Source organism: Silurus meridionalis, chromosome 3 (assembly GCF_014805685.1).
Source record: "Silurus meridionalis isolate SWU-2019-XX chromosome 3, ASM1480568v1, whole genome shotgun sequence".
Taxonomy (NCBI): Eukaryota; Metazoa; Chordata; class Actinopteri; order Siluriformes; family Siluridae; genus Silurus; species Silurus meridionalis.
The window spans coordinates 32,384,200-32,405,973 of NC_060886.1; the positions used below are offsets into that span (position 1 = coordinate 32,384,200).

Here is a 21,774-nt window from a genome sequence, read left to right on the forward strand (position 1 = left end):
CTCGTACGTTCGAACCGATTTTCTCTATAAGAATGAATGTAAAAGCGATTTAATCCGTTCCGAGATCATTCGATCGCTTATTTCTGCACTTAAAAAGTATTTGTAGCCTATTTTAACAAACAAATACACTGCACATTACCGTAATGTAAACATAATTGAACACTTACTCATGTGGTAGTGGTTGATTGCGAGTGTGAGATGCGCACAATGCTCGTAACCTTCTCAGTTTCCATGGTGATTCTATTTACTTTTGTTTTCGCAGCACCATCACTGATTTTCTGGGAGACATTTTCAAGATTTCTAGTGAAATAAAAATATAACACAAAAAAGTTATGTTTTGCTGCACTGAACAACGAGAGTGACCGAGTGATACGTCATCATCTAAGCGACTGATGCTTCACTCCGCCGAAAACGGGGAACCTGCAGCATGGGTTTGCTCGTGCCTTCGAAATTTGCTAGTGAAATAGGGTAAAATTTTGCGAGCAAGGTCGCTCGTATCTCCGTTTGCTCGTACTATAGGTTGTTTGTACAATGGGGTTTTACTGTACTACATTTTCTATATACTTTGTAACATAAAGACGCAGTCTTGCACTTCAACGACGAAATGACGTGATTGCACAATGATGTCACGGTGTTACTTAGCAACTTTTAGAAGTTTTATACAAACTTTTTGTCTGGATAAATGATAAAATAGATGAAAATAAGGAGCACATTTTTGAAGATTGAAAAAGAATAATGATAGCATGAAGAAAAGAACAGAATAAAGATAAAAGAAAAGAAAAAGACAAACAAGTGAAACCAACGAAAAGAATGAGGTCAGTAAAGGCAATATCTAATGTCTGTCCCTCGTTTTGGTTTCGGGTTCGGTTTTGGATCTTCCGGTTTTCCGCTTCTCTCTCTCTCTCTCTCTCTCTCTCTCTCTCTCTCTCTCTCTCTCTCTCTCTCTCTCTCTCTCTCTCTCTCTCTCTCTCTCTCTCTCTCTCTCTCTCTCTCTCTCTCTCTCTCTCTCTCTCTCTCTCTCTCTCTCTCTCTCTCTCTCTCTCTCTCTCTCTCTCTCTCTCTCTCTCTCTCTCTCTCTCTCTCTCTCTCTCTCTCTCTCTCTCTCTCTCTCTCTCTCTCTCTCTCTCTCTCTCTCTCTCTCTCTCTCTCTCTCTCTCTCTCTCTCTCTCTCTCTCTCTCTCTCTCTCTCTCTCTCTCTCTCTCTCTCTCTCTCTCTCTCTCTCTCTCTCTCTCTCTCTCTCTCTCTCTCTCTCTCTCTCTCTCTCTCTCTCTCTCTCTCTCTCTCTCTCTCTCTCTCTCTCTCTCTCTCTCTCTCTCTCTCTCTCTCTCTCTCTCTCTCTCTCTCTCTCTCTCTCTCTCTCTCTCTCTCTCTCTCTCTCTCTCTCTCTCTCTCTCTCTCTCTCTCTCTCTCTCTCTCTCTCTCTCTCTCTCTCTCTCTCTCTCTCTCTCTCTCTCTCTCTCTCTCTCTCTCTCTCTCTCTCTCTCTCTCTCTCTCTCTCTCTCTCTCTCTCTCTCTCTCTCTCTCTCTCTCTCTCTCTCTCTCTCTCTCTCTCTCTCTCTCTCTCTCTCTCTCTCTCTCTCTCTCTCTCTCTCTCTCTCTCTCTCTCTCTCTCTCTCTCTCTCTCTCTCTCTCTCTCTCTCTCTCTCTCTCTCTCTCTCTCTCTCTCTCTCTCTCTCTCTCTCTCTCTCTCTCTCTCTCTCTCTCTCTCTCTCTCTCTCTCTCTCTCTCTCTCTCTCTCTCTCTCTCTCTCTCTCTCTCTCTCTCTCTCTCTCTCTCTCTCTCTCTCTCTCTCTCTCTCTCTCTCTCTCTCTCTCTCTCTCTCTCTCTCTCTCTCTCTCTCTCTCTCTCTCTCTCTCTCTCTCTCTCTCTCTCTCTCTCTCTCTCTCTCTCTCTCTCTCTCTCTCTCTCTCTCTCTCTCTCTCTCTCTCTCTCTCTCTCTCTCTCTCTCTCTCTCTCTCTCTCTCTCTCTCTCTCTCTCTCTCTCTCTCTCTCTCTCTCTCTCTCTCTCTCTCTCTCTCTCTCTCTCTCTCTCTCTCTCTCTCTCTCTCTCTCTCTCTCTCTCTCTCTCTCTCTCTCTCTCTCTCTCTCTCTCTCTCTCTCTCTCTCTCTCTCTCTCTCTCTCTCTCTCTCTCTCTCTCTCTCTCTCTCTCTCTCTCTCTCTCTCTCTCTCTCTCTCTCTCTCTCTCTCTCTCTCTCTCTCTCTCTCTCTCTCTCTCTCTCTCTCTCTCTCTCTCTCTCTCTCTCTCTCTCTCTCTCTCTCTCTCTCTCTCTCTCTCTCTCTCTCTCTCTCTCTCTCTCTCTCTCTCTCTCTCTCTCTCTCTCTCTCTCTCTCTCTCTCTCTCTCTCTCTCTCTCTCTCTCTCTCTCTCTCTCTCTCTCTCTCTCTCTCTCTCTCTCTCTCTCTCTCTCTCTCTCTCTCTCTCTCTCTCTCTCTCTCTCTCTCTCTCTCTCTCTCTCTCTCTCTCTCTCTCTCTCTCTCTCTCTCTCTCTCTCTCTCTCTCTCTCTCTCTCTCTCTCTCTCTCTCTCTCTCTCTCTCTCTCTCTCTCTCTCTCTCTCTCTCTCTCTCTCTCTCTCTCTCTCTCTCTCTCTCTCTCTCTCTCTCTCTCTCTCTCTCTCTCTCTCTCTCTCTCTCTCTCTCTCTCTCTCTCTCTCTCTCTCTCTCTCTCTCTCTCTCTCTCTCTCTCTCTCTCTCTCTCTCTCTCTCTCTCTCTCTCTCTCTCTCTCTCTCTCTCTCTCTCTCTCTCTCTCTCTCTCTCTCTCTCTCTCTCTCTCTCTCTCTCTCTCTCTCTCTCTCTCTCTCTCTCTCTCTCTCTCTCTCTCTCTCTCTCTCTCTCTCTCTCTCTCTCTCTCTCTCTCTCTCTCTCTCTCTCTCTCTCTCTCTCTCTCTCTCTCTCTCTCTCTCTCTCTCTCTCTCTCTCTCTCTCTCTCTCTCTCTCTCTCTCTCTCTCTCTCTCTCTCTCTCTCTCTCTCTCTCTCTCTCTCTCTCTCTCTCTCTCTCTCTCTCTCTCTCTCTCTCTCTCTCTCTCTCTCTCTCTCTCTCTCTCTCTCTCTCTCTCTCTCTCTCTCTCTCTCTCTCTCTCTCTCTCTCTCTCTCTCTCTCTCTCTCTCTCTCTCTCTCTCTCTCTCTCTCTCTCTCTCTCTCTCTCTCTCTCTCTCTCTCTCTCTCTCTCTCTCTCTCTCTCTCTCTCTCTCTCTCTCTCTCTCTCTCTCTCTCTCTCTCTCTCTCTCTCTCTCTCTCTCTCTCTCTCTCTCTCTCTCTCTCTCTCTCTCTCTCTCTCTCTCTCTCTCTCTCTCTCTCTCTCTCTCTCTCTCTCTCTCTCTCTCTCTCTCTCTCTCTCTCTCTCTCTCTCTCTCTCTCTCTCTCTCTCTCTCTCTCTCTCTCTCTCTCTCTCTCTCTCTCTCTCTCTCTCTCTCTCTCTCTCTCTCTCTCTCTCTCTCTCTCTCTCTCTCTCTCTCTCTCTCTCTCTCTCTCTCTCTCTCTCTCTCTCTCTCTCTCTCTCTCTCTCTCTCTCTCTCTCTCTCTCTCTCTCTCTCTCTCTCTCTCTCTCTCTCTCTCTCTCTCTCTCTCTCTCTCTCTCTCTCTCTCTCTCTCTCTCTCTCTCTCTCTCTCTCTCGTTTAAAATAAAGATACATTTTAATTTCCCTTTGACTGATCATCTCAGTTCATCTCCTCCAAGTCCTTTAGTGAGTCAAACCTGACAAAGCTTGGTAACATGTTATAGGAGAGTTATAATATAGTAATGTTAATTTGATGAGACAGACTCCACTTTGGACAAATTCAGTCTCCACATTAGACAATCAAAGATAGAACAGCTGCTAAAAGAGGCCACAAAGCAAGAGCGCTGCAACCATGACCTCAACGTGATTTGAACACACAATGTTCGGATCTGGAGTCAGATGCGCTAACGTTGTGCCAAAAGGTCAGAGTTGCTGCATGAACCCGTCTCATGGCACAGAGTTGGCTTTGCATGTTTCTCGTCATGGTTGTAATGACAAATGGAGTCTGATGGTCACGTTGCAGGCTCTGACATTTTCCGCTTTTAAAGTTCCTGATTGTTGGTGTAATTAAGATTCAGGAGTTAGTTTTCATATGTACAGGAAACAATCTGTTACACCATACAGTGAAATAATGAACTTAGTGTCAGTCATTTGTTCTGTGATGAAATGTTAAGTTTGTTTTCAAGTTTGTTTTCAAGTTTGTTTTCAAGTTTGTTTTCAAGTTTGTTTTCAAGTTTGTTTTTTTGCACAAAGACAAGTATTTTATTGAGGCTAGGTGTCGCAACAGCAGACATGTGAGCAGAGCCTGGATAGCTCAGTCGGTAGAGCATCAGACTTTTAATCTGAGGGTCCAGGGTTCAAGTCCCTGTTCAGGTGTTAAAAAGCTAATGGTTGTTGGTTCTTATTGGTGGAAAATCAAAAGTTTGTCTGAATCTTCCCTTGATGTCAAAATGCCATGACTCTTCCTCTGACATTCCAGATGTTTTCCTATCCTACCCATACATGAGTATATAATGCTTTAGTCTCACTGTGGTAAGCATCCTTTATGGTGTTCATTTTGACCAACAAATGGCTGTGACAATAGTCGTCTGTTTGAACCCGAAAGATATTCCCATGATCCTCCCATGCAAATAACATTGGTTTAAACATACTTTAACAGTGACATCATTTGACGTGTCACTGAAACTTGAATTGTGAATACATTGGGTTGTTTTTACTCTGGACAGGCAACACAGAAGATGCTGTGGGTTTACAGAATAATTCACGAGTCACTGTTATATGAACAATAAAACATTTTATTTTTGATTACCGGAAAAACTACAAAGATGTCAAATAATAAAATATAATAGATGCAAACACACAAAGGTACAAATAATATTTCAAAATTATGTATATTTTAGCAAAGAAGGCACAGGTATTGCATTTGTATTTTTGTTATTATTAATAAATCTGATTAAACATTTCAGGAGTTTATTTTCTGTATGTGGTTTGAACTATCGGTTGTGGTGAGGGTTTTTGTGTGTGTGTGTCTGAGTTTTAGCCTGTGCATCTCCCAGGATCTGATGTTTTAGGAGCCACCCAGTAAACTGCAGTGGATCCAGTAGAATGGGGAATAATACAATCAGAGACACAGGTTTATTTTTAATGTTTATGTGCCAATGTAGCTTTCAAAATTACCAAAAAAGACAATGCCAATGTCTCTGTGGTGCAATCGGTCAGCGTGTTTGGCTGTTAACTGAAAGGTTGGTGGTTCGAGGCCCCCCAGGGACGTGATAGTGGCTTTTGTTAGACACCAAGTGCTGCCGTGCTGCACACCAACCTGAGCTGAGAGCAAGTGGAGGAACGAGTGACTGTTACTGGGTGGTGCGTCTTAGAAAAAGGCTTCCAGGTTTGAACAAGTTTAATACAAAACTAACTTTAAATATCAATATGATAAAAAATTAAAATGCTCCTGAATCCTGCATGTACACAAAACAGACCAATGAATCCCATTTAAAATGCTTTCAGTGATTCTACATCCTGCGTCTGATCTACACTGTGTGACCAAATGTATTGGGACACATGACTTTTCCACACCACATCAGTAAAGAGCTCCATTTAGTCTAAATTTGACTAAAAAATAAAGAACAAAATGAGAGATAATATTTCCAGAAATGTTGCAGTGAGCAGAAATGGACCTTTCGGCTAATGGTGTAGGAGACATCATCATTAGCCTCATGCTAGCCGGGTTTGCTAGTGCTGTTTTTGTGTTAGCTAGTTTCTTAGAATATTTAATTGAAAGTTGACCAAAACCAAATACATTCATCAGACACTTATATTGTGTTTATAACTCACTAAATGTAGAATATTTAGACTGAGGATGAAGACTATTAAAGCTAAGATTAGTTAGCCGGCTAGTTAGCCTAGCTCAGTGGTTCTCAAAGTGTGGGCCCTCTAGTGGAGAATAAAGATATGACAGGTGGGCGCAATGAACGGCAGGTGTTAAAAGCTAATGGTTGTTGGTTCTTATTGGTGGAAAATCAAAAGTTTGTCTGAATCTTCCCTTGATGTCAAAATGCCATGACTCTTCCTCTGACATTCCAGATGTTTTCCTATCCTACCCATACATGAGTATATAATGCTTTAGTCTCACTGTGGTAAGCATCCTTTATGGTGTTAATTTTGACCAACAAATGGCTCTGACAATAGTCGTCTTTGTTTGAACCCAAAAGATATTCCCATGATCCTCCCATGCAAATATCATTGGTTTAAACATACTTTAACTGTGACATTATTTGACGTGTCACTGAAACTTGAATTGTGAATACATAGGGTTGTTTTTACTCTGGACAGGCAACACAGAAGATGCTGTGGGTTTACAGAATAATTCACGAGTCACTGTTATATGAACAATAAAACATTTTATTTTTGATTACCGGAAAAACTACAAAGATGTCAAATAATAAAATATAATAGATGCAAACACACAAAGGTACAAATAATATTTCAAAATTATGTATATTTTAGCAAAGAAGGCACAGGTATTGCATTTGTATTTTTGTTATTATTAATAAATCTGATTAAACATTTCAGGAGTTTATTTTCTGTATGTGGTTTGATTTATCGGTTGTGGTGAGGGTTTTTGTGTGTGTGTGTGTGTGTGTGTGTGTGTGTGTGTGTGTGTGTGTGTGTGTGTGTTTCTGAGTTTTAGCCTGTGCATCTCCCAGGATCTGATGTTTTAGGTGCCACCCAGTAAACTGCAGTGGATCCAGTAGAATGGGGAATAATACAATCAGAGACACAGGTTTTATTTTTTTAATGTTTATGTGCCAATGTAGCTTTCAAAATTACCAAAAAAGACAATGCCAATGTCTCTGTGGTGCAATCGGTCAGCGTGTTTGGCTGTTAACTGAAAGGTTGGTGGTTCGAGGCCCCCCAGGGACGTGATAGTGGCTTTTGTTAGACACCAAGTGCTGCCGTGCTGCACACCAACCTGAGCTGAGAGCAAGTGGAGGAACGAGTGACTGTTACTGGGTGGTGCGTCTTAGAAAAAGGCTTCCAGGTTTGAACAAGTTTAATACAAAACTAACTTTAAATATCAATATGATAAAAAATAAAAATGCTCCTGAATCCTGCATGTACACAAAACAGACCAATGAATCCCATTTAAAATGCTTTCAGTGATTCTACATCCTGCATCTGATCTACACTGTGTGACCAAATGTATTGGGACACATGACTTTTCCACACCACATCAGTAAAGAGCTCCATTTAGTCTAAATTTGACTAAAAAATAAAGAACAAAATGAGAGATAATATTTCCAGAAATGTTGCAGTGAGCAGAAATGGACCTTTCGGATAATGGTGTAGGAGACATCATCATTAGCCTCATGCTAGCCGGGTTTGCTAGCGCTGTTTTTGTGTTAACTAGTTTCTTAGAATATTTAATTGAAAGTTGACCAAAACCAAATACATTCGACAGACACTTATATTGTGTTTATAACTCACTATATGTAGAATATTTAGACTGAGGATGAAGACTATTAAAGCTAAGATTAGTTAGCCGGCTAGTTAGCCTAGCTCAGTGGTTCTCAAAGTGTGGGCCCTCTAGTGGAGAATAAAGATATGACAGGTGGGGCGCAATGAACGGCAGGATTTATTTATTTATTTGTTCTTCATTAATGAATTTCACTATGAATAAAGTTCATACACACAAAGCAGCACAAACAATGTTGTGAAAATCTATTCAATGGATAAATGTGTGATATTGATCACAAAAACAAACAAACAGGTAATTCAGCACAAGCAGACAAAAAAAGGTAGATGGTAGGAGCAATAAACCAAAAATTCAGCTTTAAAGAAAATATAATTGTGGTTTGTGTTATCCTGTTCCTTTTGCCACATCTTATCTCTGAAACTTTTTAGATGTTGCTAAACTGAAAATCAAATACAGATCTCATCTCAATATTAAACATGACTTGAGAGTGACAGTATCAAGTCTACAACTCAGTTGTTAAAAGATGTATGAAATGCATTTGCTCTATTTTACACAGATTGCAAAGTGACAGAAAGGCAAAGTGATAACACAATTACACCTTTCTTTTCTCTATTTTTGTTTTTGATGCTAGTTGATGATCATTTAGAATTGGTTAGTTTAATAAATTAGACATTTTTCAACTTGAATTATTTCATTATCCTTTTTTGAGGTGACAGAGGACAAGTGGGTTTAAAAATCCACCCCTCTGAAGTGGTAAATGGCAGAAAAAGATTGAGAATCACTGCTAAAAAACACAAACAGAAGTCACATTAGTACAGAATGGAGCATAAAGCACGTCCGGATAGTGCCGCTAGAGGGCAGTGTGAGACTGAGAGTTGAGGATGTGAGCTGTGTGAAGCTGGGATCAATAGTCTGTTAAGGGGTGGGAAGAGGGAAAAGAAGGGAAAGAAGGAAAAACAGGAAAAAGAGAAAGAAAAATTGAAAATGGAAGAAAAAAGAAAAGGTAATGGAAACATGTCTTGCACATTTCTTATGGTTGTTGGCAGATTGATGTATATATTTTATAGCAAACTGCCTTATGTGCTTCCCAGAGAGAATCTCTGATGTGAATGACGCTGGTTCGAATCCCTCAATAGTGCACACAAATACTGATGATGTGAATAAAAATACATCACTTGTCACTCATGTTCATTAATATCTTTGTGATTTGACTGATTTTTTTTACTGGAAATTCCAATAAAGTGCATAAAATGCATGTTTATTTCTTTTGTTAATGTACTTATTTAACCTTTAACACTTTTTTTAACAAAAGTCTCTTTTTCATTATATGGGACATGTTCTGTATTTATCTTTTATATTTATATTCTACTTAATAATAATAATAATAATAATAATAATAATAATAATAATGAGGATGATAATGGGTTCAGCAGGTTCACAGAATAATTCACGAGTCACTGTTCTATAAACAATAAAACATTTTATTTTTAATTACTGAAAATGCTACAATATTACAAATCAATGTATATATTAATAAAGGTTATTTAACAATAGATATAATCAAGTACAAAGATTAAAAAATGATCCTAATTGGGTCTGAAACAACAACCTAATGATAAATAACTATAGATTATAATAGTAGTAAATCCACAAAATAAATGGTAAAATAATATCAAGTCTCTGAGTGACTCAAAACACCAGGAAGAAATGGTTAAAGGAGCAGAACTGGAAGAAACAGCAGGTCTGGATGCAGATGAAGGACTGGCTGAAGGAGATGAACTTTGACTACCAGGCTGTAAAGACACATATTGTATATTATGAACTTAAGCATAATAATGATGATGATAATGACATATGAAGATCTTTTTAAATGACAGGAATTGATGAAACGCTGTGAGCAGGATTTGAACCTGCGTGGGGAAACCCCATTGGATTTCAAGTCCAACGCCTTAACCACTCGGCCATCGCAGCAGTGATGAAGTTTGCTGACGTCTTGTCTTGTCTACAATTTCATCTAAAAATAAACATTTAGAATTGAAAGTGTCTCTGACAGACTTTGGCACTTTTCTCACCATTAAACACAAGACAGTTTGAGTCCCATTGAGTTTTCCTGCTGAGGACAGCACAATTTTTTAAGCACAAAAGAAGTGCAGATAATCCAGTTTCCAACATAATTGCTATACAGGGTTCACTTCCTCTTGAACTTCATTGTACCCTTAGCAATATGTGGGTTTATACAACACATTTACTGAGAGCTAAAACCCCATTAGATTTCGAGTCTAATGCCTTTACCTCTCGGGCCATCACAGCAGCAGATATTGTCTTTTATATTTTATATATCGTTTTTCAACAGGAACGTAACTACACGTGTCAGCACGTTAAAAACCTCACTTTTGCGGAACAGGACGGCGAGCTCTCAGTCGGAAAATCAGACCTCAAACATCATTTTTGCAAACACCTTCCGAACTGCACTGACTCAAGAACAAACCCTCAAAGCATTTTTCCCAGACGCACCACCTGCCAGCAACAATCACTCAGTCCTCCGCTTATGTTCAGTAGAGATGATCATGAAGCTCAGCAGCACTTTAGAGTTTAACTTAAGCCACCACAGGTCTGGATGGGTTTGAACTACTGACATTATGGATAACAGGCCATTGCAGTAATCGATTGCGGCACAGAGACCTGTCTTTGGAGTCTCCTTTAGTTTTTTGGATAAACCACATTCGGCTCTGGTTATTCTTAAACTGCCAGTCAGTAGCTGGCGTGTGTTTTGCATGAAGTCCATGTGACGTGGAGAATTAAATGATGTGCTCGGTGTAGAGCGTGAGATTCTTAATCTCAGCGTATTTGATTCCTTCCCCACATTGGGCAATAAAAAGCTTTTGCACTGGTGCACTGAGATGCCAAAGGTTTCTATTCATCTTGGTGACACCTTTCTGACGAACAACGCCGAATCTGGTCGTCCTTATTAAGACGTACATAAAAATTTTCCAATTACAAGTTTTTTTCCAAGTTAACTTCAGACCCACAACATGGTTACCAGTGGAGGCACCAGAAATGTTGGATGTTTACGAGAAAAAGTCAGAGTTCATTTATAATTTTTTATTTATGTATTTGTATTTGCATTTTGATGTAATATGCCAATTGAGTGCTCTAAATGGGTTTAGTTTTCACAGAGTGCAATTTAAGCAATAAAAATGTTTGTCTAAAAAGGAAACAAATTACTTGTTCATTTTAAGAGACCGTCTTATATCCAATTACTCAAATAAACGATGGAGTAATTGGTAGAAAACTCGATTACTAAAATAATCCCCAATTATAACTACTAAATATAATGTGTGTGTGTGTGTGTGTGTGTGTGTGTGTGTGTGTGTGTGTGTGTTATGTAGTGTCCTTGTAGATCTGTAATTTACTCACAGATGCTGAAGAAGCTTTAACTGGATTTTAAACTTTACTGGTTTCTCCTCCACAGCTGGAACTTGAGCTGGATGTGGGTGGACTCTGGATGTGGTGGTTCCTCTCAGTCTCACGCTCCTTATGAGATTAAAGTGGTGATGGAGCTGTAACACAACAGAGACACTGCTCTTACACACTGCTGTTAGTCTTTATGCCGACACCAGCAAAATTACCCCCTGATGCTGACTGAAATCCCCTCTAATCTGAGGGTCCAGGGTTCAAGCCCCTGTTCAGTCGTTAAAAAGCCAACGGCTGGCTGATTCTTGGTGGTGGGATAATCCAAAGCTTGTTTGAATCTTCCCTTGACGTCAAAATTTTATGAGATTTTTTTTCTTGCACAGAGTACGGGTTTTGACATTTCCACATGCTTTACAAGTCTTACCCATACATTAGCAAATTATGGTTTAGTCTCACTGTGGTAAGCATCCTTTATGGTGTTCATTTTGACCAACCAATGGCTCTGACAATAGTCGTCTTTGTTTGAACCCAAAAGATATTGCCATGATCCTCCCATGCAAATATCATTAGTTCAAACATACTTTGACTGTGACATTATTTGAGGTGTCACTGAAACTTGAATTGTGAATACATCTTAGTCACTATTTGCAGAGTTATCTTTTTTTCAGCTAGAGCAAATTGACAAAGTTTGGTAACATGTTATAGGAGGGTTATAATGTACTAATGTTTATTTGATGAGACAGACTACACTTTGGACAAATTCAAAGTCTCCACATTGGACAATGAAAGATAGAGCAGCTGCTAATAAAGGCCAAAAGGAAGAGTCCAGCAACCAGTATCAACTCAACAAGTCTCCGCTGCATGGGCTCAGTTAAAAAAAAACTGACTAACAAGGATGCCCATCTGTCAGAAGTGGGATTCGAACCCACGCCTCCAGAGGAGACTGCGACCTGAACACAGCGCCTTAGACCACTCGGCCATCCTGACAGTCAGGGTTTCCTGCCTCTTGCCTTGGTGACCATGTCTAGGTCATATGGCGAACACGCAAATGTAGAAGACGTATTTCGTTTGCGGTTTAATTATCTACAAGGTTAACTTCAAAACGTGCTGCTGCAGTGTTAAAGACCTGTGTTCCAGCATTTCTTCTCTTCAACCATGTACTGACCACATGCAGATCTTGAAGTGAAAGGATTTTGAAAGAGGTTTTAATTTTCTTCACTCTGAAGCGATACTTATCCTTATATGTGATCTTAATCGATGTCCACCTCTCTGCTAATCACATTTAAGCAAGTCGAGTCAAGTCAACGAGACAACGTTCCCCCGGAACCCTGGTGCTACACTAAACAGCAACCTAGTGCAAACAGTGCAGACAAAAACAGTGCAGACAAAAACAGTGCAGACAAAAACAGTGCAGACAAAAACAGTGCAGACAAAAACAGTGCAGACAGACAACACAAGACAACACAAAACCCAATATAGCGCCGACCAGTAAACCTACTGTATACTTTGATTATACAGTACTGTGCGAGGAGAACTGGATAAACAATTTCCGAGTGAATATAAACAGAACAATGTAGTGCAAAAAACAGCAGCAGTCAAAGGTGCAAAAAACAGCATGTAAACAGTATAATACAGTAAAAGATGCAAAAACAGCAGCAGTCAAAGGTGCAAAAACACAGCATGTAAACAGTATAATACAGTAAAAGATGCAAAAACAGCAGCAGTCAAAGGTGCAAAAACACAGCATGTAAACAGTATAATACAGTAAAAGATGCAAAAACAGCAGCAGTCAAAGGTGCAAAAACACAGCATGTAAACAGTATAATACAGTAAAAGATGCAAAAACAGCAGCAGTCAAAGGTGCAAAAACACAGCATGTAAACAGTATAATACAGTAAAAGATGCAAAAACAGCAGCAGTCAAAGGTGCAAAAACACAGCATGTAAACAGTATAATACAGTAAAAGATGCAAAAACAGCAGCAGTCAAAGGTGCAAAAACACAGCATGTAAACAGTATAATACAGTAAAAGATGCAAAAACAGCAGCAGTCAAAGGTGCAAAAACACAGCATGTAAACAGTATAATACAGTAAAAGATGCAAAAACAGCAGCAGTCAAAGGTGCAAAAACACAGCATGTAAACAGTATAATACAGTAAAAGATGCAAAAACAGCAGCAGTCAAAGGTGCAAAAAACAGCATGTAAACAGTATAATACAGTAAAAGATGCAAAAAACAGCAGTTAAAGAGTGTAGTCCGGTCAAGTATAAATAATAATAAATAATTAAATAAATAAATAGTGAGTAATCCATTCCACCACTGAGTAATGAGTACATCTGTATTACATTTTAGCCAAGACAATTAAACTGTTAATCATGAAAAATGTAAACAATACCAGCTATGTGGAGTTTTATTTTACTTCATATACCTACTGTGGTGGAAACAATCACCTGTTGGATGTCGGAGCAAACACTTTTGTCCTCTTTGTAGCTGGGGATTGTTGATAAATGCTGTTTTTCTCCATTGACTCTCTGATAACACATGATTTTTTTCTCCAATGTTATTTCATCAAAGTCTAATTATATTTCTGTTATCCATCAAAACCAAATAAGATTTGGCATTATTTCCTTAACTGTGGTTGTTGGGATGCTCTGCACATCTGCCAGGTCCAGCTTTTACGGCCCTTAGCAGCCTGGAGATTAGACAATAAAGTTTAGAAATAGTAAAGAGGGTTAACATTCTTTGTAGTTTGTAGTTTATGTGTTCAGATTGGCATTGAGGAATGGGACTGAGGTATTAAACAGGTAACAGTTAGCAGAGGATGGTTTCGATCCATCGACCTCTGGGTTATGGGCCCAGCACGCTTCCGCTGTGCCACTCTGCTCACTGCAAGCAGCCAAGATGGGACTCACATCTTGTGGCAAAGAGTGGCTCGGATCTACTCTTCTAGCTTCCAAACGGTGCTGGGAAACCCTGTGGGGTTCTTGTCAATTGAAGCTTCAATTGAATTTGGATTACAATGTAAAGGATTCAGTCAGAGACCATGCTCAGCTATCATGATAACAAAACAAGTGTTCAAGCCAGTGATCTCAAATAAAACCTAGATTTTTGCTTTGGTGACCATGTGTAGGCCGAATAATGAACACGCAAAAGTCATGGATGTATTTTGTTGGCGTTTTAATTATCTACAAGGTTAACTTCAAAACGTGCTGCTGCAGTGTTAAAGACCTGTGTTCCAGCATTTCTTCTCTTCAACCATGTACTGACCACATGCAGATCTTGAAGTGAAAGGATTTTGAAAGAGGTTTTAATTTTCTTCACTCTGAAGCGATACTTATCCTTATATGTGATCTTAATCGATGTCCACCTCTCTGCTAATCACATTTAAGCAAGTCGAGTCAAGTCAACGAGACAACGTTCCCCCGGAACCCTGGTGCTACACTAAACAGCAACCTAGTGCAAACAGTGCAGACAAAAAACAGTGCAGACAGACAACACAAGACAACACAAAACCCAATATAGCGCCGACCAGTAAACCTACTGTATACTTTGATTATACAGTACTGTGCGAGGAGAACTGGATAAACAATTTCCGAGAGTGAATATAAACAGAACAATGTAGTGCAAAAAACAGCAGCAGTCAAAGGTGCAAAAAACACAGCATGTAAACAGTATAATACAGTAAAAGATGCAAAAAACAGCAGTTAAAGAGTGTAGTCCGGTCAAGTATAAATAATAATAAATAATTAAATAAATAAATAAATAGTGAGTAATCCATTCCACCACTGAGTAATGAGTACATCTGTATTACATTTTAGCCAAGACAATTAAACTGTTAATCATGAAAAATGTAAACAATACCAGCTATGTGGAGTTTTATTTTACTTCATATACCTACTGTGGTGGAAACAATCACCTGTTGGATGTCGGAGCAAACACTTTTGTCCTCTTTGTCGCTGGGGATTGTTGATAAATGCTGTTTTTCTCCATTGACTCTCTGATAACACATGATTTTTTTCTCCAATGTTATTTCATCAAAGTCTAATTATATTTCTGTTATCCATCAAAACCAAATAAGATTTGGCATTATTTCCTTAACTGTGGTTGTTGGGATGCTCTGCACATCTGCCAGGTCCAGCTTTTCCCTACGGCCCTTAGCAGCCTGGAGATTAGACAATAAAGTTTAGAAATAGTAAAGAGGGTTAACATTCTTTGTAGTTTGTAGTTTATGTGGTACACATGGATTTATTTAAGACACAAAAAAATTGTCTTAAAAACACACAACAATTAACTTTTTTCTTTTCTTCTTTTTTGTGTATTTATTGTATCAGCAAATTCTGATCTCTTATATAAAAACTTCCCAAATGTAACATGTTATTAAAAGTACAAATCCTATTTAGGGTCATTTAAGTCTTACAAAAATATAACTCACAACTATTAACAAGGTAATTAATGACTTTGACACGTACGTAAAAACTTTGGAGTTATTAGATGAAACCTGAAAAAAATCTAATTACAACAACGACAACAAGCTGCTAATAAAATGACCTACAATATATATTTGTCAGCCCGCTTGAGCACTTCAGGTATTACCGCCTCAACCACAGAGGAAACGCCCACTCCCAACCAGCTGCACGGATTTGGTGTATGATTTTCTGGCACTTATAAGGACGCCTGAATCCTCCAGTCAGTGCCAGATTGTCTTTAGGCTTGCCCTGAGCACTCTCCAGCGTATTCTGTTTTGTTTGTTTGTTCTTTTGTTTGTTTCGTTGTCTCTGACCTGAACATTCTGTCCTTCGGTTTCCGGCTCGCGCTGAACGCGCTCGTTCCCGGCTCGGCTCGGCTCTGCTCTGCTCTGCTCTGCTCGCGCTGAACGCGCTCGTTCCCGGCTCGGCTCGGCTCGGCTCGGCTCTGCTCTGCTCTGCTCTGCTCTGCTCTGCTCTGCTCTGCTCTGCTCTGCTCTGCTCTGCTCGCGCTGAACGCGCTCTGGTTTCCGGCTCGCGCTGAACGCGCTCTGGTTTCCGCTCGAATCCTCACCCTTCGCGCACATCGGCTCTCTGAATCGGCTCTCTGAATCGGCTCTCTGAATCGGCTCTCTGAATCGGCTCCCGAATCGACTCCTGAATCGACTCCTGAATCGGCTTCCGATTCAGCTCTGCACAGCCTTTCTCCCTGCTCCTTTGCATCTGCCTTGGATCCTATAACCCTAACTTTCTGACAGAACAATCTGGCCAACATGGATCCCGTGGATGTACCTGCCTCTAGCGCCGCTTAACGGCCTTGGCTCGCCAACAAGCGGCGCAGGAGCAACAAATCCAGAACCTCTCTACTGGCGTGCAGGAAATCATGGGATTTTTGCGCACACGCTTTGGCGACCGGCTCACTACAGGTGCTTTGCCGCCATCATCATCTGCTGCTCCGGCCCGGCAGGCCCTGCTCCTCCTATCGCCCCTTCAGCCATGCGTGAGCCTCAGCTCGCGCAGCCAGCCCGGTTTTCGGGCGATCCTGACTCCTGCCGTTCATTTATTATGCAGTGCGACCTGATTTTTAGCATGCAACCTCTCAATTCGGTACAGAGCGCCCAAGGTGGCCTCGTCATTTCCCTCCTGTCAGGCCGAGCCCTAAGGTGGGCCACTGCGGAGTGGGAAAGCCGATCACCCAACTGCGGATCGCTTGCCGGCTTTTCTGCGGAACTCGGAAGGTCTTCGCACGCCCACGCCACGCCAAGATGCCGCCCGCTCCTGGTCTCGGCCGCACAGGGCAACGCCTGTTGCGAGTACGCGGCTGAGTTCGGACCCAGGCCACTGACAGCGGATGGGATCGCATCGCGCTTTATGACACTTTCCTCCAGGGCCTCTCCTCTGCTGTTAAGGACGAACTTGCCGCTCGTGATCCACCCCGGGATCTGGATTCGCTGATCTCCTGGCTGCACGACGATCGGCGCATAAGGGAACGCCGCCGGAGCGTGGTTACCCAACTCAGAGCCTAGGTCCTCACAGTCCTTTAACTGCGGCGGTTCCCTCCTCGTGTTTCGGGTTCTGGCACCCGTTCTTTCTCTCCGCCACAGGCCATGGAGATAGGACGCCACCACCTGACCCCCGCTGAGAAGGAAAAACGTCGGTCTCTAGGTCTTTGCCTCTACTGCGGAGGTAAAGGGCACATGGCCGCATCCTGCCCAGTAAAGGCAAGGCTCGTCGGTAATGGAGGGAGCACCCACGAGCCGCGCTTCCCCGCTCCTCCAAACCCACTATCTTGGTCCACCTCCAGGTTGGCCCGATGGCACGGAGTTGGCTGCCTCGACTCCGGGCTGATGCCGAGTTCATCGACCTCAAGCTTGCCCAGCAGCTGCTGGTTCCCATGGAGCCCCTGCCTGAAGCTCTGCTGATCAGAGCCCTGACGGCAGCCTTTTGGGCCGGGCCACGCACCGCACTAGGCCTCTGCTCATGTCAGTGGGGAACAACATCGAGTGGCTTTCCTTCCTGGTCATCTCCTCTCCCAAGCCCCCATTATGCTCGGGTTCCCTTGGCTTCGGAAACACAACCCACGTGTTGATTGGATGACAGGGCGTATTCTTGATTGGGTGTGCATTGCTTGCCACTGTCTTGCTCTTCCTCCACCCAAGCCACTGCCGGCTGTCACTCCCGAGCACTCCGATATGGCGTCGGTTCCTGAGGTCTATCATGGCCTTGCGCGTGTTCAGTAAGGCCTTGGCTACCTCCTGCCTCCCCACCGGCACTTCGACTGTGCCATCGACCTGCATCCCGGAGCCAGTCCCCCTAGGGGGCGCCTGTATCAGTTATCGGCCCCGGAGAGGACTAGCATGAACCAGTATATCCAGGAGTCTCTGGCAGCAGGGATCATCCGACCATCCTCCTCCCCGGCTGGTGCGGGTTTCTTCTTTGTCGAAAAGAAGGATAAGTCCCTACGCCCATGTATTGACTACTGGGGTCTTAATGCGATCACTATCCGGAACCGTTACCCCTTGCCGCTTATGGCCTCTGCGTTCGAACTCCTGCATGGTGCCACGATCTTCACTAAGCTGGATCTACGCAACGCATACCACCTGGTGCGATCAGGAGGGGATGAATGGAATACCGCCTTCAATACCCCAGCTGGTCATTACGAGTACCTCGTCATGCCGCTCGCCTAACCAACGCTCCGGCCGTCTTTCAGGCTCTGGTCAACGAGGTCCTCCGTGACATGCTTAATACGTTTGTGTTTGTCTACCTGGACGATATCCTGATCTTCTCCTGCTCCATGGACGAACACATCCGGCAGGTGCGTCAGGTCTTGGAGAGACTTCTCAAGAACGGGCTTTATGTTAAACCTGAGAAATGTGAGTTCCACACCTCACAAACCTCGTTCCTGGGATACCTGCTTTCCGCGGTAATATCCGGATGGACCCTGCCAGGGTCCAGGCTATCCGGGACTGGCCGACCCCACCTCCGCCGCCATTTACAAAGGTTCTTGGGCCGCCAATTTTTATCGCCGCTCAGAAGGGCTATAGTTCGTGGCGGCGCCCACCTCCTGACGTCTTCCCTCCGCTTGTTCTTCTGGGGCCCTGAGGCTGAGGAGGCTTTTCTGGAGCTTAAGCGGCGATTCACGGAGGCGCCCATCCTCATCTTTCCTGACCCGGCTCGGCAGTTCGTGGTTGAAGTTGACGCCCGGTGTGGGGTGGGGCAGTGCTCTCCCAGGTCTGCCCTGAGGATAACCGCCTGCATCCTTGCGCTTTTTTTTCCAGGCGCCTTAGCTCCTCTGAACGTAACTACCCGGTGGGTGAGAGGAGCTCCTGGCTGTCAAACTGGCCTTGGAGGAATGGCGCCATTGGTTGGAGGGTGCGGAGGTCCGCTTTCTGGTCTGGACGGATCATCGCAACCTTGAGTACCTCCAATCGGCTAAACGACTCAACCCCCGACAGGCTAGATGGGGCCTTTTCTTTGGCCGCTTCCGGTTCTCTCTTTCGTACCGGCCTGGGAGCCGGAATGTCAAGCCTGATGCGCCTCTAGGGTTCATGCCCTGGAGGAGGAGGAGCCATGCCCAGAGACCATCCTTGCCAAGTCTGTGTCGGTCCACACCCTTAGTCTCGCTTTGGAGGAGCGGGTCAAGAATGCCCAAGACAGGGGCCCTGTCCCTGAGGGTTGCCCTACTGGTCTCCTGTTCGTCCCCGAGGGTCTCCGCCCTGGAGTTCTTCAGTGGTGTCACAACTCCCTGTTCTTCTGTCACCCGGTCAGCCTCGCACCTTGTCTCTGGTCAAGGCACGCCTGGTGGCCTTCTGTAGTAAAGGACACCGACTTTGTCGCTGCCTGCCCCGACTGTGCCCAACACAAGAACCCTCGTGGCCGCCCCCATGGTCTTCTTCGGCCCCTTCCTATCCCGAAACGCCCGTGGTCGCACATCGCCATGGACTTCGTTACCGGGCTGCCCATTTCCAGTGGCAACACGGTTGTCATGACGGTCATTGATCGATTTTCTAAGATGGGCCACTTCATCGCTCTGCCCAAGCTGCCGCCTGCCAAGGAAACCGCCAAGCTGGCCCTCCAGCACATATTCCGCCTCCATGGTTTCCCCAGAGATATCGTCTCGGACCGCGGACCCCAATTCTCGGCGCAGTTTTGGAGGGAGTTCTGCCGCCTCCTGGGCATCTCGACCAGCCTCTCATCTGGGTTTCACCCCCAGACGAACGGACAGACCGAGAGGCTCAACCAGGATCTTGAGACCGGTCTCCGCCTCCTTTGCAGTCGGGAACCCTCCTCCTGGTCGGACAAACTTTTATGGATTGAGTATGCCCATAACACTCTTCCCACTGCTGCCACAGGACTTGCGCCTTCCAGGTGGTCCACGGTTTTCTGCCGGTTTTCTCCAACCAGGAACCCCGGTCCGCCGTTCCTTCTGCCGCCTCTTTTCTTTCGTCACTGCCGAGGCTGGAGGACGGCCCGAGCAGCCCTGCTCAAGAATGGCATAAGGCTTTGCCAGGGGCCAACCGTGGCGGTGCCTAGCCCCCGCTACCGTGCCGGGCAACGTGTGTGGCTCTCACTGGGACCTTCCCTTAAGGCCACCTGTCGGAAGCTCGCCCGCGCTTTATCGGCCCCTTCCCCATTTCCAAGGTTATTAATCCCGTGGCCCTCCGGCTCAGGCTCCCAGGGCGCTCCGGGTCCACCCTACGCTTCATGTGTCTAGGTTCGACCCGTTCAGGCCTGCTCCTGGTGCCCTCCGCCAGGCCCCTCCGCCCGCCCGGGTCATTGCTGGGGTCCTGCCTACACCGTGCGCCGCCTGCTCCGCTCCCGTCGTGGCCGGGCCTTCAGTACCTTGTGGATTGGGAGGGCTATGGTCCTGAGGAGCGCTCCTGGGTCCCCTCCCGCTTATCCTGGACCCTGACCTGATTGCTGGCTTTCATCGGGCCCACCTGGCAGCCTGTTGGGCGTCTGGGCCGCCCTGGGCGGGGGTACTGTCAGCCCGCTTGAGCACTTCAGGTATTACCGCCTCAACCACAGAGGAAACGCCCACTCCCAACCAGCTGCACGGATTTGGTGTATGATTTTCTGGCACTTATAAGGACGCCTGAATCCTCCAGTCAGTGCCAGATTGTCTTTAGGCTTGCCCTGAGCACTCTCCAGCGTATTCTGTTTTGTTTGTTTGTTCTTTTGTTTGTTTCGTTGTCTCTGACCTGAACATTCTGTCCTTCGGTTTCGCTCGCGCTGAACGCGCTCTGGTTTCCGGCTCGGCTCTGCTCTGCTCTGCTCTGCTCTGCTCGCGCTGAACGCGCTCGTTCCCTCGGCTCGGCTCGGCTCGGCTCGGCTCTGCTCTGCTCTGCTCTGCTCTGCTCTGCTCTGCTCTGCTCTGCTCTGCTCTGCTCTGCTCTGCTCTGCTCGCGCTGAACGCGCTCTGGTTTCCGGCTCGGCTCTGCTCTGCTCGCGCTGAACGCGCTCTGGTTTCCGGCTCGAATCCTCACCCTTCGCGCACATCGGCTCTCTGAATCGGCTCTCTGAATCGGCTCTCTGAATCGGCTCTCTGAATCGGCTCTCTGAATCGGCTCTCTGAATCGGCTCCTGAATCGGCTTCCCGATTCAGCTCTGCACAGCCTTTCTCCCCTGCTCCTTTTGCATCTGCCTTGGATCCTATAACCCTAACTTTCTGACAGAACAATCTGGCCAACATGGATCCCGTGGATGTACCTGCCTCTAGCGCCGCTTAACGGCCTTGGCTCGCCAACAAGCGCGCAGGAGCAACAAATCCAGAACCTCTCTACTGGCGTGCAGGAAATCATGGGATTTTTGCACACGCTTTGGCGACCGGCTCACTACAGGTGCTTTGCCGCCATCATCATCTGCTGCTCCGGCCCGGCAGGCCCCTGCTCCTCCTATCGCCCCTTCAGCCATGCGTGAGCTCCTCTACTCTCCACCCTCCATCATCCATCATCCATCATCCATCCTCTACTCTATTCTCTAACACTAACTTCTGAAGCCTTTTCTGATCTGTGTGTGTTTATTGATGGTGGACAAAACAGGAGAAATTTTATTAACAGTGGAGTAAATCTCTCTCTCACACACACACACACACACACACACACACACACACACACACACACACACACACACACACACACACACACACACACACACACACACACACACACACACACACACACACACACACACACACACACACACACACACACACACACACACACACACACACACACACACACACACACACACACACACACACACACACACACACACACACACACACACACACACACACACACACACACACACACACACACACACACACACACACACACACACACACACACACACACACACACACACACACACACACACACACACACACACACACACACACACACACACACACACACACACACT

General features: G+C 44.9%; 4 non-coding genes across 4 annotated transcripts; 1 reads left to right on the forward strand and 3 right to left on the reverse strand.

The window, feature by feature from the left end:
- Positions 1-4,302: 4,302 nt before the first annotated feature.
- On the forward strand, positions 4,303-4,375 carry trnak-uuu. The gene has a single exon. It is a non-coding gene; the product is annotated as a tRNA-Lys (tRNA).
- Positions 4,376-9,364: 4,989 nt separating this feature from the next.
- Positions 9,365-9,446, reverse strand: trnas-uga. Its single transcript has one exon. It is a non-coding gene; the product is annotated as a tRNA-Ser (tRNA).
- A 2,347-nt stretch (positions 9,447-11,793) lies between these two features.
- On the reverse strand, positions 11,794-11,876 carry trnal-cag. The gene has a single exon. It is a non-coding gene; the product is annotated as a tRNA-Leu (tRNA).
- Positions 11,877-13,700: 1,824 nt separating this feature from the next.
- trnam-cau lies at positions 13,701-13,772 on the reverse strand. The gene has a single exon. It is a non-coding gene; the product is annotated as a tRNA-Met (tRNA).
- Positions 13,773-21,774: the final 8,002 nt, after the last annotated feature.